The 14,203-nt window shown below is 40.6% G+C and overlaps 1 long non-coding RNA gene across 1 annotated transcript in view; it reads right to left on the bottom strand.

The window, feature by feature from the left end:
* LOC116479262 (uncharacterized) overlaps positions 1 to 14,203 on the bottom strand; it is an 88,525-nt gene that overhangs the window by 45,862 nt on the left and 28,460 nt on the right. Inside the window, exon 3 of the long non-coding RNA XR_009209137.1 lies at positions 180 to 237. This is a non-coding gene — a long non-coding RNA (uncharacterized LOC116479262). The remainder of the gene's footprint in view (positions 1 to 179; positions 238 to 14,203) is intronic.

Genomic DNA, 14,203 nt, shown 5'->3' with positions numbered 1-14,203 from the left:
ACACACACACACACACACACACACACACACACACACACACACACACAAGAACAGATGGTGTCTGGGTTTTCCAGAACTCACAAAAACATAATTCAAGCTGATTTGAATCACACAGTTTCATATACAACAGGTAGACAGGTCGCAGAAGACTGCCATTGAAACGATGGTTTGTTACTCACATTCACAACAGGAGGGGAACCACTGCACTCCAGCCTGGGCAACATTGCAAGACACTATCTGAAAAGAAAGAAAATAAATATTAAATACTTGAAACAAAAAGAAAATTTGACAAGTGGGACCTACTAGACTAAAGAGCTTCTGTGCAGCCAGGGAAACTATGAATAGAGCAAACAACCTACAGAATGGGAGAAAATATTTGCAAACTATGCATCTGACAAAGGTCTAATATCCAGAATCTGTAAAAAAGTTAAATTAACAAGCAAAAAACAAATAACCCAATGAAAAAATGGACAAGGACATGAACAGACACTCCTTAAAAGAAGACACACAAGTGTTCAACAAACATGAGAAAACGCTCATTATCATTAATCATCAGAGAAATTCAAATCAAAACCACAATGAGATACCATCTCACACCAGTCAGAATATCTACCATTAAAAGTCAAAAAACAATAGATGCTGGTGAGGCTGTGGAGAAAAGGGACCACTTACTTATGCACTGTTGAGAGGAATACAAATTAGTTCAGTGACTGTAGAAAGCAGTGTGGAGGTTTCTGAAAGAACTTAAAATGGAGCTATCATTCAACCCAGCAATCCTATTGTTGGGTACATACCCAAAAGAAAATGGGTTATTACACGAAAAAGACACATGAACTCATATGTTCATTGTCATGTTATTAACAATAGCAAAGACATAGAATCAGTTTAGGTGCCCATCAATGGTGGATTCAACAAAGAAAATGTGAGCTGGGCGCAGTGGCTCACGCCTGTAATCCCAGCACTTTGGGAGGCCAAAGCGGGTGGATCACCTGAGGTCAGGAGTTCAAGACCAGCCTGACCAACGTGGAGAAACCCCATCTCTACCCAAAATACAAAAATTAGCCAGGTGTGGTGGTGCGTGCCTGTAATCCCAGCTACTCAGGAGGCTGAGGCAGAATTGCCTGAACCTGGGAGGCAGAGGTTGCAGCGAGCCGAGATTGTGCCATTGCACTCCAGCCTGCGCAACAACAGCAAAACTCCATCGAAAGAGAGAAAGAGAGAAAAAGAGAAAGAGAGAGAGAGAGGAAAGAAAGAAAGAAAAAGAAAGAAAGAAAGAAAAATAAAGAAAGAAAGAAAGAAAGAAAGAAAGAAAGAAAGAAAGAAAGAAAGAAAGAAAGAAAGAAAGAAAGAAAGAAAGAAAGAAAGAAAGAAAGAAAGAAAAAGAAAATATGGTACATAGACATCATAGAACATTATGCAGCCATAAAAAAGAATAAAATCATGTCCTTTGCAGCAACATGGGTGGAGTTGGAAGCCATAATCCTAAACAAACTAATGAAGGAATAGAAAAGCAAATACCGCATGTTCTCATTTATAAGCGGGAGTTAAACACTGAGCACACATGAACATAAACTTGGGAACAACAGACACTGGGGACTCCTAGACAGGGGATGGTTGTGTGGGGTGAAAAACCACCTATTAGGTACTGTGCCCAATATCTAGGTGCAGTATTCCCCTGCAACAAACCCGCACACTTGCACCCCATGTATCTGAAACAAAGGTTGAAATTTTTAAAAGATTATAACAGCTGAAAATGTTAAATACTAATATATAATATTAGTATTTCTATTCTAGGAGTGACTTTGCCCCCAAGAGACAGTTGGCGAGGTCTGGACACAAGTGGAGGAGAATTACTGACATCCCCTGGGTAGAAGCATGAGTGCTGCTCCACACACAACAATGTACAACGCACAAAGCAGCCCTCCCCACAACACAAATAACTATCTAGACCACATTTCACACACAAAAATGTGCAACACACAAAGCAGCCCTCCCCGCAACACAAATAACTATCTAGACCATATTTCACACACAACAATGTACAACGCACAAAGCAGCCCTCCCCGCAACACAAATAACTATCTAGACCATATTTCACACACAACAATGTACAACGCACAAAGCAGCCCTCCCCGCAACACAAATAACTATCTAGACCATACTTCACACACAATAATGCACAATGCACAAAGCAGCCCTCCCCGCAACATCAATAACTATCTAGACCATATTTCACACACAACAATGCACAATGCACAAAGCAGCCCTCCCCGCAACACAATTATCTAGACCATATTTCACATGCAAAAATGCACAATGCACAAAGCAGCCCTCCCCGCAACACAATTATCTAGACCATATTTCACACACAACAATGCACAATGCACAAAGCAGCCCTCCCTGCAACACAAATAACTATCAAGACCATATTTCACACATAACAATGCACAATGCACAAAGCAGCCCTCACTGCAACACAAATAACTATCTAGACCATATTTCACACACAACAATGCACAATGCAGCCTTCCCTGCAACACAAATAACTATCTAGATCATATTTTCAATAATGCCAGAGTAGATAAACCCTAATGGAGATGATTCTCCTGACACTCCTGACTGCTATATAGGCACCCTCTCTCCTCCATGGCTATTGTCCAAATGCCCTTAGCCATCCACTCCCATTAGCCTAAAATCACTCCAACCCCTCAGTTCTAGCATCCCATCTCCAACATCACCTCCTAATTTCCAAGTGACTCCTCTTTCTCACCTAAGGCCTACATCCCGTTATTCTTTGGAGACCAACCCTGTCTTGATTTAACCATTTTCACTGACCTTCACACCCATCTAGTCACCTTCCATGGTCAATTGTTAGAATAAATTCCTCTGGACACACTCGAATCTCTTGCATATTCTGCTGCATGTACCTCTCTTGGAAAACCTCAACCCTGCTGTTCTCTGACTCTGCCTGTTCCATTCCTCACTCTTGCAGATGCATGTGGTTGGGGAGAAACAGCTCCTTCTCCACTGCCTGTTCTCTCTGTAATTTCATGATGATGCCTCTCCAAGGATGCTGAGCAGTGCCTGGAAAATTACCTCCTTCATCCTCTCCCTTCCAATGAATTCCTACTGCACAACTGCATTTCTATCCTGTATCCTCCAACTCTCTTATCCCATTATCATTTGATTCTTACTTCCCAAATAAGAGTAGAAGGAGGAAGATAATACTTTTAATAATGATACACAGGAAAGAAGAAGTAGTTGTTATTGTTGTCCTTTGGACCTATCTAACCTCCAGTAAGAAACCTAGGACCAATAAAAAGTCACAACTTTAGGTCCATCTTTTTTTATCATACTCTAAGGAATTTACATTCCAATGGAGAGAAAGCAGTAAACAGAAAGCGAATAAGGGAAGCATCAGCCTCAAGAAGGGAACAAAGCAGGTGTTCTGGGGACAGCAGTCAGAGAGGGCTCCCTTAGGTGGTGAACTCTGTTCAGAGCACTGGTTGGAGAAAAGATGGAGCCACAAGAAGACTCAGGGTGGTGGAGGGAGCTGCACCTGCAAAGGTCCTGAACTTTATTCAATCCAGGGAAGGTGAAACGCCAATGTGGCTGGAGCCAAACTGTTTGCCTTTCTCCGTTTCTCTCCTAGAATCTCCTTCTGTGTGAATGGACTCTGCCTGTCTTTGATGTTCTCTCCCTCCTTCTTCCAATCTTTTCTGCCTTTCTCCCATATTTTCCCCTTGCTTCTTTTTTTCTGATTCATCCTTCAATATGCTCTGATTTTGTCAAGATCTCCAGAAATCTCATTTATTTAGCAACCAATACATTTTATGTTCAGGCACTGCTCTAAACCATTGGGGAAACAAAATATAAACATAGTAATTGTTGGCTTTGTGCCTTCAGAAAACCCACAGACTGTGAGGAATGTGGAATGCTATGACCACATATGCACTACTTCTGTTTCCTCTGTTACCAGCATTGTCCCTAACATGTGTCATATGCTAAGTGATGATTGATAAAATAAATATATAACCAGTCCTTATGTGGGGCAGTGGGCAGGGCATGACCCAGTTTGGGCCTCCTTTTTCATTTATAATACACAAAGCTTGGCTGCCATTTATTCTATAAATATACTTTGAGGTCAGCTTTGCCTACATTAGGTAGCATCAGGCCTCTTTGCAGACCTTACATGCACTTCAGCACCATGGACAGGTCTTAGTCAATGGTGGTGATTTTTTAATTGATACGTAATTTTTGCAATATTTATGGGATACATGTGATAAATTAATACATGCACACAATGAATAATGAGCAAGTCAGGGTAACTAGGATGTTCATCACTTCAAACATTTTTCATTTATTTATGTGGGAACATTCCAAACCTTCTATTCTAGCTATTTGAAATACGCTATATAATCTTGATAACTTTACTTACCCTACTGTCTTATCGAACGCTAGATCTTATTCATTTTATCTCATTGTATTTTTGTGCCCATTATCTGAACTCTCTTCATCCCTCCCTCCCCCTATCCTTCCTAGCCTCTTGTAACCAGCATTCTATTCACTACCTCCATGAGATCAATTTTATTTCCCCCACATATGAGTCAGAATATGTCATATTTGTCTTTCTGTGCCTGGCTTATTTCACTTAACATAATGTCCTCCAGTTCTATTTATTTTGCCACATAGAACAGGATTTTATTCTTTTTTGTGGCTGAGTAATATTCCATTATATATATATACATACACACACACACACACACACACACAACATTTCCTTTCACACTCATTCATTGGTGAACACATAGGTTGATTCCATAACTTGGCTTTTTCTCAATTGTGCTGCAATACACATGACAGTGCAGGTATCTCTTTTGTAGATTTCTCTTAATTTTGCTGTTTTTTCCTCTACTGCGTATAAGCTTTTTAGCTTGATGTGGTCCCATTTTTGCTTTAGTTGCCTGTCCTTTGGAGGTCAACTCAAAATGTATTTGCCCAGACCAATGTCCTGAAGCACTTCCCAAATGCTTTCTTCTAGTAGTTGCATAGTTTCACATCTATCTCTTTAATCTATTTTGATCGATTTTTTATATAGTCAGAGATAGGGGTCTAGTTTCATTCTGCATAAGAATATCCAGCTTCCCCAGCACTATTTATGTAACAGACCACCTTTTTCTGGTGTATGTTCTTGGTGCCTTTATTGAAAATGGGTTGGTTGAAAATGCATGGATTTATTTCTTTATTCTCTACTCTGTTTAATTGATATATTTACATATTTTTTGTTTTATTTTGTTTTTTGGGATTTTTTTTTTTGAGATGGAGTTTCACTCTTGTTACCCAGGCTGGAGTTCAATGGTGTGATCTCAGCTCACTGCAACCTCCGCCTCCCAGGTTCAAGTGATTCTCCTCCCTCAGCCTCCTGAATAGCTGGAATTACAGACGTCTGCCATCACACCCAGCTAAGGTTTTTTGTATTTTTAGTAGAGATGGGGTTTCACCATGTTGGCCAGGCTGGTCTCGAACTCCTCATCTCAGGTGATCCACCAGCCTTGGCCTCTCAAAATGCTGGGATTACAGGTGTGAATGACCACGCCCAGCCTATGTACCTGTTTTTTAATGCCAGCACCATGTTGTTTTTATTACTATAGCTTTGCAGCATATCTTGAAGTCTGGTAGTGTAATGTCTCCAGCTTTGTTCTCTTTGCTCAGTATTCAGGGTCTTTTACGGTTCCATACAAATTTTAGGATTTTTGTTCTATTTTTGTGAAAAAATGTCACAGGTGTTTTGATGGGGATTGCATTGAATCTGTAGTTTGCTGCGGTAGTATAAAAATTTTAACAATATTAATTCTTTCAACCCATCACAATGGGATATCTTTCCATTTTTCTGTGACTTCTTTAATATTTTTCATCACTGTTGTACAGTCTTCATTGTAGAGACCTTTCACTTCTTTATTTAAATTTATTTCTAGGTAATTTTTTGTAGCTATTGCAAACGGGATTGCTTTCTTGATTTCTTTTTCAGATTGTTTACTGACGGCATATAAAAATCTACTATCTATTACATTTCGATTTTGTATCATACAACTTTCTTGAATTCATTCGTCAATTTTAACAGTCTTCTTTGGTGGGATATTTAGGTTTTCTAAATATAAGATTATGTTATCTGCAAACAAGGACAATTTGGCTTCTTTCTTTCCAGTTTAGATGCCCTTTACTTCTTTCTCTTGTCTAACTGCTTTGGCTAGGACTTCTAGAACTGTGCTGAGTAAAAATGGTGAAATTGGGCCTCTTTCCTTTATATTAAATCTTAAAGGAAAGCCTTCTTATTTGTCTCCGTTTATTGTGATGTTAGCAGTGGGTTTGTCACACATGGCTTTTACTATTTGGGGGCATGTTCCTTTCATACGCTGTTTAACAGTTTTTTTCATGAAGGGATATTGACTTTTATTAAATGCTTTTTCAGCATCTATTAAAACAATGACATGGTTTTTGTCTGTGATTTTGCTAATGTGTTTGTTTATTTGCATATGTTAAACCTCTTTGGCATCCCTGGGATGAATCCTACTTGATCATGATGAATGATCTTTTCACGTGTTGAATTCGATTTCCTACCATTTTCATGAGGATTTTTGCTTCTATGTTCATAAGGAATATTGGCTCATAGTTTTCCTTTTTTGTTGTATCTTTTTCTGATATTAGTATCAGGATAATTCTGTGCTCATAGAATGAGTTTGAAAGTAGTCTCTTCTGTTCAGTATTTTGGAAGAGTTTGAGTAGATTTGGCATTAGTTCTCATCTAAATGTTTGCTAGAATTTAGCAATAAAGCCATCATGACCTGGGCTCTTATATCATGGGACACATTTTTTTAACTGTTTCTATATAGTCATTTGTTATTGGTCTGTTAAAGTTGTTTATTTCTTCATGTTTCAATCTCGGTAGGTTTAATGTGCCCAAGAATTTATTCATTTTTTTCAAGATTTTCCAATTTATTAGAAAATAGTTGTTCAAAATAGCCACTAATAATCCCTCATATTTCTTCGGTAGCAGTTTAATGTCTCCTTTTTGTCTCTGATTTATTTGGTTTTCTTTTTCTTCTTTTTCTCATAGTCTGCTAAAGATTTCTCAATTTTGTTTATCTTTTCCAAAAATGAACTTTTTGTTTGATTGACCTTTGGTAATTAACTTCAATTTCATTTATTTCTGACCTGCTCCTTATTTCTTTTCTTTACTAATTTTAGGTTTGATTTGTTCTTGCACTTCTAGGTTTTGTAGGTGGATGATTAATTTATTTATTTGAAAGGCTTTCTACCTCTCTGAAGTATGAGGTTTTTGCTATAAGCCTCTCTCTTAATATTGCTTTTGCTCTATCCCATAGGTTTAGGTGTATTGTGTTTCCTTCCTAAATCAAGGGGTAACCAGGGAAATATTTACCTGCTTTTTGAGTACAAACTGCCAGTGATACAGCTTTAAAAATGCAGCCCAAATTCCCAGAGTTCATGGCCCGGAGGGGAAAACAGATAAACCATCTGTTACATCACCATGAGAGATGGGGAACAAAAAAACTACCGCATCTTTTATGACAATACTGAGGAGGAAATTGCTTTAACAAGTGTGGATACCGTGGTTGGGGAAAAACTCACAAAGAAGGTGACTCTTCTTTCTAACACTTTTTTTTGTTGTATCATTACAATAGAATTGTATTCCATATTTATACCAGAAACGCAAAAAAAACAAGCTATTAGTTATCGATCGCTTATAATGTATTGTGAGGATCAGAACGGACAGGTAGCTTCTTCATGATCACCCACATAATGAATGTTGGGGCTGGGGTTTGTAAATTGCAGGATAAAAATATAAAACATAAAATTAATTGATAAAGCAGCAGCAGGTTTTGACAGGATGGATTTCAATTTTAAAAGAAGTTCTGTGGGTAAAACGCTACCAAACAGCATCACATGCTACAGAGAAATATTCTGTAAGTCAACTAATGTGATGGTCTTCATTGTTGTCTTATTTTAAGAAATTGCCACAACCACCTCAACCTTGAACAACCACCACCGTGATCAGTCTGCAGCCACCAGCATTGAGCCAAGACCCTCCACCAGCAAAATGGTTATGACTCATTGAAGGGTCAGGTGACTCTTATAATTGTTTTTAGCAATAATATATTTTACATTAAGGTGGGGATATTGTGAACTGGAGGATATATTCTAAATTCTAAATTCTTTGTTGTCATTTCTAGAATGTTCACAGCATCTTCACGAGGAGTAGATTCCATCTCAAGAAACCACTTACTGCTCATTCAAAAGCAGCAACTCCTGTAATCCCAGCACTTTGCGGGGCTGAGGGGGGTGAATCATAAGGTAAGGAGATTGAGACCATACTGGCTAACACAGTGAAACCCCGTCTCTAATAAAAATACAAAAAAAAAAAAAAAATACCCGGGCATGGTGGCACCTGCCTGTAGTCCCAGCTACTCGGAAGGCTGAGGCAGGAGAATCGCTTGATCCCAGGAGGTGGAGGTTGCAGTGAGCCGAGATTGCGCCACTGCACTCCAGCCTGGGTGACAGAGTGAGAGTGAGACTCCGTCTCAAAAAAAAAAAAAAAAAAAAAAAGCAACTCCTCATCTGCTAAAACTTTCTTATGAGATTACAGAATTCAGTCATATCTTTAGGCTCTACTTCTAATTCCAGTTTTCTTGCTCTTTCTACCACATCTGCAGTGACTTCCTCCGTTGAAATCTTGAACCCCACAAAGTCATCAAATGTTGTTGATATTTTGACCTCCTTGTTCCATGTACAGAGCACAGGTAGAAGAGTGCTCTGTACATGGAACAAGGAGTCCATTTACAAGTGCACAATCCTGAAGAGTCCTAGAATTTTTAGGCCATGCATGGTGGCTCACGCCTGTAATCCCACACTTTGGGAGGCCAAGACCAGCAAAATCACTTGTGGTCAGGAGTTTGAGACCAGTCTGGCCAATAAGGCAAAACCCTGTCTCTACTAAAAATACCAAACTTATCCGGGCATGGTGGTGCAACCTGTAATCCCAGCTACTCGGGAGGCTGAGGCAGGAAAATCACTTGAACTCGGGAGGTGGAGGTTGCAATGAGGCAAGACTGTGCCACTGCACTCCAGCCTGGGCAACAGAGCGAGACTCTGCCTCACAAAAAAAAAAAAAAAAAAAAAGGATAAATAAATAAAGAGTCCTAGGACTTTTGGAATAGTAAAAAAAAGCATTGGATCCAACTGAACATCACCAGCTGCATTAGTTCCTAAGAAGAGAGTCAGCCTGTCCTTTGAAGCTTTGAATCCAGGCATTGATTTCTCTCTAGCTATGAAAGTCCTAGATGACATCTTTTTCCGATCAAAGGCTGTCTTGTCTACATTGAAAATCTGTTGTTTGATGTACTCACAAAGGACCTTCACTAGATCTGCTGGGTTCAAGCAATTCTCCTGCCTCAGCCTCCCGGGTAGCTGTGACTACAGGCTTGTGCCACCATGCCCAGCTAATTTTTTTTTTGTATTTTTAGTAGAGACAGGGTTTCACCATGTTGCCCAGGCTGGTCTCAAACTCCTGAGCTCAGGCAATCTGCCCGCCCCAGCCTCCCAAAGTGCTGGGATTACAGGCATGAGCCACTGCACCCGGTCCACCTTTCACTTTCATGTTATGAAGATGGCTTCTTTCCCTAAAGCTCATGAATCAACCTCTGCTAGCTTCCAACATTTCTTCTACAGCTTCCTTACCTCTCTCAGCCTTCATAGAACTAAGGAGAGTTAGGGCCTCACTGTGTGTTAGGCTATGTGGCTTAAGGCAATTTTCCGGCGGGTTTGATTTTCTGTCCTCATAGATGGCTCAAGCTTTCCTGACTCAGCAACAAGTGTATTTCCTTTTCTTATCGTTTGTATGTTCCCTGGAGTAGCTCTTTATTTCCAGTCCAGAACTTTTCCTTTGCACTCACAACTTGTATAACTGGTGCAAGAAAACTAGCTTTCACCCTGTCTCGGCTTCCAACCTGCCTTCCTCACTAAGCATACTTATTTCTAGCTTGTGATTTAAAGTGAGAGACCAGCAACTCTTCCTTTCACTTGAACACTTTAGCATCATTGTAGGGTTATGATTTGGAAGAATTTCAATACAGTTGTGTCTCACAAAATAGGAAAGCTTGGACATGGGGAAATGGGGGAATGAACAATTAGTGCAATTAGTGGAGCAGTCAGAACAAACATATGGTGGTGGTTGTTGTTGTTGTTGTTGTTGTTGTTGTTTTAGACAAAATCTCACTCTTTCGCCCAGGCTGGAGTGCAGTGGTGCGATCTCGGCTCACTGCAGCCTCCATCTCCTGGGTTCAAGCGATTCTCATGCCTCAGCTTCCCAAGTAGCTGGGATTACAGGCCCATGCCACCACACTTGGCTAATTTTTGCTTTTTTAATGGAAACAGGGTTTCACCATGTTGACCAGGCTGGTCTCGAACTCCTGACATCAGGTGATCTGCCCACCTCGGCCTCCCAAAGTGCTGGGATTACAGGTGTGAGCCACTGCACCCAGCTATATGTATTGTTTAGATTCCCCATCTCATATGCATGTGGATTGTGATGCCCTAAAATAATTACAACAGTAACATGAAAGATCACTGACCACAGATCACCATAACATACATGATAATAATAAACATGCTCGAACTGTTATGAGAGTTACTAAAACGTGATACCGAGGCATGAGGTGAGCACATACTTTGAGAAAATGGCACTCTCAGACTTGCCAATGCGGACTTGCACAAACCTTCCATTCAAAAAAACTCAGTATCTGTGAAGCGCAGTGAAACGAAGCACAACAGAAAAATGTACACTTGCCTTTTCCAAACAAACTTTGCAATAAAGGTGGTGTTGCTTTTCACTTCTGCAAATATCTTTAATGTTTTCCTTACCACTAGATGGCTATGATCAAATTGTCTACTTACATCAAACACGTGCAATATTATGTCATCCAGAGAAAATGAGGGAAAATGCAAATAAACTCTTCATATATTTAGGACAATTATTTGGAATTGTGGATTCCAAATCTTGATATCCCCCCGGGGTCCTGGAACTACATTTTTGGGAAAAAGTGGTCTAAGAGATATACAAATGATACAGAGGAGATTATAAATGGAGATCATTTGAGTAAACAAGAGGTTGTCCATGAAAGAACTGTGGAACATCCAATCACTTTCCTTAGTCTCCACAGCTCCCTTGGCTGAGGAGGAACTGCTTCCCCGCCGTCCCCACCACTGTCCAGGTATATGAGGTACTTAGGTACCTGATAATTGGTACATAAGGCACTTAGAAGAGTCAAATTCATAGACATGGAAAATAAAATGGTGGTTGCCAGGGGCTGGAAAAAAGGAAATGAAGAGTTATTGCTGTTTCCATGGCGACTCATCTCCAAGGACACTGGGGGTTGCCCGGCAACCAGGTCACCCTCTCCATTCTCTCCCTGATCCGATGAACACGCATTGCATTCCTGCTATTATATCCTTATAGCCACATCTGCCTGAAAAGGTAACCCTACAGTTTAGTTTTAAGGGAAGTATGGCAATATTTCATATCTTCTGACACCACATTAAGTATAAGCTGCAGGGATTCACGGTTTCTACATTGATTCTCTCATTTTTTTTATTTTTTGCGATCATTGTATCTTTGTGATGATGGGTAATCAGTGGTATCTATGAAAAAAACAATCACCATATGAAAATCAGTGAGGATGAGGACATCAGGGTGACACAGTCTAGTCTGATTCTGATATTTGAGAAGTTGTGCAAGAACCAACAGACAAATACATCCCATTATTAAGTAATTATTATTGAAAAGTGAAAGAAATATTTTTTCTTTGGCAAAAAGATAACGAACCACTTCATTCCCATTTCCATGGCCACTATCCATAAGACAGAAGATAACAACCACCCACAGGGCTTGGAGAAGTTGGCACATCTGCACTCTTGGTGCAATTGTGATGTGATGCAGATTCTGTGAAAAAAAAATTACAACGGTTCTGAAAATAATAAAAATAAAATTATCTTTCTACCTCTGGATATTAACCAGAAGTACTGGAAGCAGAAAATTAAAGAGATATTTGTACACCCATGGGCATAGCACCATTATTCATGAGCGTCAAAAGTGGAAGCATCCCAGCACTTTGGGAGGCCAAGGTGGGCGGATCATGAGGTCAGGCATTTGAGACGATCCTGGCTAACATGGTGAAACCCTGTTCTCTACTAAAAACGCAAAAAATTAGCTGGGCGTGATGGTGGGCGCCTGTAGTCCCAGCTACTCGGGAGGCTGAGGCAAGAGAATGGCATGAACCCGGGAGGCAGAGCTTGCAGTGAGCCGAGATCGCGCCACTGCACTCCAGCCTGGGCGACAGAGCCAGACTCCGTCTCAAAAAAAAAAGTGGAAGCAACCCAAGTTGCTTGTTAACCAAGTTTTGGTTAAAAAGTCAAAATAACATATTGGCAAGGCTGTAGAGAACGGGGGACGCTTACAGACTCTTGGTGGAAATGCAAATTAGTGTAAATTAGTCCAGCCACTGTGGAGAGCAGTTTGGAGATTTCTCAAAGAACTAAGAGTTGAACCCAGCAATCCCATTACTGGGTTTATGCCCAAAGGAAAATGAATCATTCTGCTAAACAGACACATGAACCTGTATGCTCATTACCATTCTATTCACAACAGCAAAGACATGGAATCAACCTATGTACCCATCGACAATGGATTGGATAAAGAAAGTGTTGTACACCTACACTGTGGAATACTATGCAGCCGTAAAAAGGAATAAAACTGGCCAGGCACCTTGGCTCATGCCTGTAATTCCAGCACTTTGGGAGGCCAAGATGGGCAGATCACATGGGGTCGGGAGTTCGAGACCAGCCTGACCAACATGGAGAAGCCTCGTCTCTACTAAAAATACAAAACTAGTTGGGTGTGGTGGCATGCACCTGTAATCCCAGCTACTTCAGAGGCTGAGGCAGGAGAATCACTTGAACACGGGAGGTGGAGGCTGTGGTGAGCCGAGATCGTGCCATTGCACTCCAGCCTGGGCAACAAGAGCAAAACTCCATCTCAAAAAGAAAAAAAAAAGGAATGAAACCATGTCCTTTGCAGCTACATGGATGCAGCTGGAGGCCATTTTCTTAAGCAAATTACCTCAGAAACAGAAAACCAAATACCAAATACCACATGTTCTCAGTTACAAGCAGGAGCTAAACATTGGGTGTACACGGATATAAAGATGGAAACAACAGGCACTGTGGGCAACTAAAGAAGGGAGAGAGAAAGAAGGACACGGGTTGAAAAACTACCTATCAGGTACCATGCCTACTACCTGAGTGATGGGTTCAGTCATATCCTAAACCTCAGCATCAGGCAGTATGCCTTTGCAACAAACCTGCACATGTATCCCATGATTCCAAAATAAAAATTGAACAAAAGTAAAGGAAATCCTGACAGGTGCAACCATCTGGATGAACCCTGAAGAATGCTGTCAATTGAAATAAATCCATACCAAAACGACAAATAATATATGATTCTAGGTATACAAGGTACTTAGAAGAGTCAAATTCATAGAAATAGAAAATAAAATGGTGGTTGCCAGGAGCTGGAAAAGGGAAGTGGAGAGTTATTCCTTAATGGGTATAGAGTCATGGTTTTCCCAGACTAAAGGAGTTCTGAAGACGTATGGGGCAGATTAGGATACAACAAGTCAATGTACTTAATTGCTGAACTTTACACTTAAAAACATGGTTATGCTGTAGTTCCAGCTACTTAGGAGGCTGAAGCAGGAGAATTGCTTGAACTTGGGAGGCGGAGGCTGCAGTGAGCCAAGATCACACCACTGCACTCCAGCCTAGGTGACAGAGCAAGACTCTGTCTCAAAAACAAACAAACAAAACAAAACAAAATATATGTATATATGCTGAGTGCGGTGCCTCACAACTGTAATGCCAGCACTTTGGGTGGCCAAGGCAGGTGGATCACCTGAGGTCAGGAGTTCGAGACCAGCCTGGCCAACATGGCGAAACCCCATCTCTACTAAAAATACAAAAATTAGCCAGGCATGGTGGCGCACCTGTAATCCCAGCTACTCGAGAGGCTGAGGCATGAGAATCACTTGAACCCGGGAGGCACAGGCTGCAGTGAGCCAAGATCGCACCACTGCAC

This window comes from Hylobates moloch, unplaced genomic scaffold, assembly GCF_009828535.3.
Source record: "Hylobates moloch isolate HMO894 unplaced genomic scaffold, HMol_V3 SCAFFOLD_12, whole genome shotgun sequence".
Classification (NCBI taxonomy): Eukaryota; Metazoa; Chordata; class Mammalia; order Primates; family Hylobatidae; genus Hylobates; species Hylobates moloch.
Note: the sequence above shows the minus strand (reverse complement) of the source record. Positions and strands in the feature narration are given on the sequence as shown.